Source organism: Triticum dicoccoides, chromosome 1A (assembly GCF_002162155.2).
Source record: "Triticum dicoccoides isolate Atlit2015 ecotype Zavitan chromosome 1A, WEW_v2.0, whole genome shotgun sequence".
NCBI classification, from domain to species: domain Eukaryota; kingdom Viridiplantae; phylum Streptophyta; class Magnoliopsida; order Poales; family Poaceae; genus Triticum; species Triticum dicoccoides.
This window is the reverse complement of record NC_041380.1, coordinates 77,563,776-77,567,449: the sequence shown is the minus strand read 5'-3', so window position 1 is coordinate 77,567,449 and position 3,674 is coordinate 77,563,776.

Sequence of the window (3,674 nt, the reverse complement as noted above, 5' to 3'; positions counted from 1 at the left end):
TTCATCAACGTAATGTAGGCATGTATTCCGTATATAGTCATACGTGCTTATGAAAAAGAACTTGCATGACATCTTTTGTCCTACCCTCCCGTGGCAGCGGGATCCTATTGGAAACTAAGGGATATTAAGGCCTCCTTTTAATAGAGAACCGGAACAAAGCATTAGCACACAGTGAATACATGAACTCCTCAAACTATGGTCATGTGACGCCCTCGATTCAATCGTACACTAATCATACACGCAAATGTGTACGATCAAGATCAAGGACTCACGGGAAGATATCACAACACAACTCTAGACACAAATTAAAATAATACAAGCTTTATATTACAAGCCAGGGGCCTCGAGGGCTCGAATACATAAGCTCGAAAACAAAAGAGTCAGCGGAAGCAACAATATCTGAGCACAGACATGAGTTAGACAAGTTTGCCTTAAGAAGGCTAGCACAAAACAACAACGGTCGAAAAGGCAAGGCCTCCTGCCTGGGAGCCTCCTAACTACTCTTGGTCGTCGGCGTCCGTCACGTGGTAGTAGGCACCCTTGGGGTAGCAGCCGTCGTCAAAGGTGGCATCTGGCTCCTGGACTCCACCATCTGGTTGCAACAACCAGAAAGAAGAAAGAAGGGGGAAAAGGGGGAACAAAGCAACCGTGAGTACTCATCCAAAGTACTCGCAAGCAAGGATCTACACTACAGATGCAACATTATCAAAGAGGGGTTGTATATGTGGACTGGGCTGCAGAAATGCCAGAATAGAGAGAAGGCCTAGTCCTATCGAAGACTAGCATCTTCTGGAAACCACCATCTTGCAGCAAACAAGAGGGAGTAGAGTAGCATAAAGTAAAGTGGTAGTAGTGTTATCAACCTCGGCCAGAGATCCTTTCTCGACTCCCTGCGAGAAAGCAATCCCAGAGCCATACTATCCAGTTATCATCACAATCAAATCCTCATCACCATCCAGTTCTCATCACAAGTATCCAGTTCTAGTTGTATCGATCGGGATACAACTCCAAGTGTCCGTTACCGTAGGACAGGCTATCGATAGATGTTTTCTTCCCTGCAGGGGTGCACCAACTTACCCACCACGCTCGATTGACTCTGACCGGACACACTTTCCAGGGTCATGCCCGGCCTCGGCCAAACAATACGCCGCAACCCGACCTAGGCTTAATAGAGAGGCCAGCACGCCGGACTAAACCTATGCCCTCAGGGGTCATGGGCCATCTCCCCGGGAACTCCTGCACGTTGCGTGGGCGGCCGGTGAGCAGACCTAGCTACCTCCCTAAAAAGGCAGGAGCTTACCAGTCCAACCCGGTGCGCGCCGCTCCGTCGCTGACGTCTATTAAGCTTCGGCTGATGTACACGATGCAGAACGCCCATACTATGCCCACGTGATGGTTAGTGCTATCAGGCCAGAGGCCCCTCGGATCAAATATCCAAATCGTAGTGGATTAGGAACGCGCGGTAACAAGCAGAGACTCACGAAAGATGTGACCCCGTTGCCCCGTCTCGAGGACTTGCGGCAAGGGCTAAGAATGCCCGGCCACGCCTCGTAATTATCTCACGGGCACCTTCCAGGTCAACCCATCTCCACATCACTTTCCAAGTAACAGTTGTAAAGTCCAAGTATCCGTGTGTCCAAACATTAAGAGGAAAAACCCAAGGAATCACCCCCGGTGGGTTCCACTCAATGTAATCATCAAGGTGAACGTAGAGGAATCACCCTCGAGGTTCACACTTGAGGGGTTGCACGACAGAGCCGTATCGGAAGTGGTTAAGGAGGAAATCACCCTCGATGACCACGACCGAATAGCTACACTACAGGTTAACATCAGAAGTGCTGTAGAGGTCTCACCCTCGGCACTTGATAGTAACCCAGCAGTGTCGAGCAACTAAGGGGAAAGTGATGTGCGGTGCCGGGGCCTGGTCTTCAATCCCGTTGATCGGGTCTTCAATGATGAAGCAGGGGCAACAAGGACAAGGTGGGGGTCACTGATGGATCACTAACCAACCTATACTAAGCAGTTTAGGATAAGCAGGTAAGGTACAACAACAGATACAAAAGCAGGCTATGCATCAGAATAGGTGCAAACAATAACAGTAGCAAAATCTAATGCAAGCATGAGAGAATGGAATGGGCAATATCGGGATGATCAAAGGGGGGGGGCTTGCCTGGTTGATCTGGCAAGGAGGGGTCGTTGTCGACGACGTAGTCGATCACCGGGGCATCAGCGGCCTCGGGGTCTACCGGAGAGAAGAGGGGGAAGAAACAGTAAATACATAGCAAACAGAGGTAACACTAAGCATGACATGACGATACGTAGCGCTAAGCATGCTCTAACGCGGTCCTAGACGTTATAGGTGAAGGGGGAAATCAACCGGGAAGGTGTTCCCGGTTCCGGACCTGTGTCAGACAGATGACCGAAGGGGGAAAGTTCCATGTTCAGCATGCTAGGGGCATGTGACAGATGAACGGACCACGTATTCGGATTCGTTGGATTTTTCTGAGCAACTTTCATATAGAAAACATTTTCATCGGAGTTACGGTTTAAAAGTTACGGATTTTCAAAGTTTAAACCAATTTCTGAATTATTTTAAAAGCAGAAAAGGTTTATTGCGTCAGTAGTGACGTCAGCATTGCGTCAGCTCTGCTGACCAGTCAAACTGACAGGTGGGACCCACCTGTCAGCCTCTCTGTCTAACAGAGGCTTAACTAAGCTAACAGGGTTAGTTAGGGGGCGTGGGCCCCAGCAGTCAGTGACTGGTTAGTACTAACTAACTAACTAATTTAATTAACGTTTTAATTAATCATTTTTATTTAGAAAAAAAACGTTTATTTAACAAAAATATGCGATGGGGCCCGCGTGTCAGAGACACTGTGTGCCCAGTCAGCACAGTTGACTGAGTCAACTTAGTCAACAGGGGCCCGCGGGGCCCGCTGGCAGTGACCCAGGGGGGTGGCCCTGACCGGCCACGTCGGCAGGGCGCCGGAGAAGGCTCCGGCGACCTCTCCCGCGATGGCACGACGCCAGAGACGGCCGGGATTCGCCTACAGGGGGCCAACACAGGCGCGGGCGGGCGCGTTCAAACGTGCATGAGACGGCGCATCCAGCGGTGGCACTAGCACGACCGGAGATGGACTAAAATGACGGCGGCGAGCAGCGAGGCGGACGCTGGAGATCGGGCAGCGACGGAAACAGAGCTAGAGGGCGCAGGGAGACGAGCTAGAGGCTCGGGCGGCACCAGGGAGACGCCCTGAGCACGCTCGTGTGCTCGGATGAGCATGACGACGCCCACAGCGACGACGGTGTGCTATGCGGCGGAGCTGAGCTCGGCCATGGCGGACGCGGTGGCTACGGGGGCGCACGAGTCCAGGGGAGCGAGGGAAGGGGAAATGGGGCTCACCGCGCGGTGCAAGAAAGGCCCGTGGTAGTTTAGGAGCAGCAGGAGTCTACGGTGTTCATCGGGGAAGAAGGGGATCGCCGGCAACCCGAGGAAGACGACGACGTGGTCGGCGACGCAGAGCTCCTCGGCTCCTTCCAGCGGCTTCAGAAGATGCGGCAGTCCACGGCGATGCCGAGGAGCACGGCCAGGCCGCGTCGAAGGCACGGTGGCCGCGGAGATGACGAAGACGCGGCGGCGATGGCGCTCGGAGCAGATGGAGAGAACTCGAGAG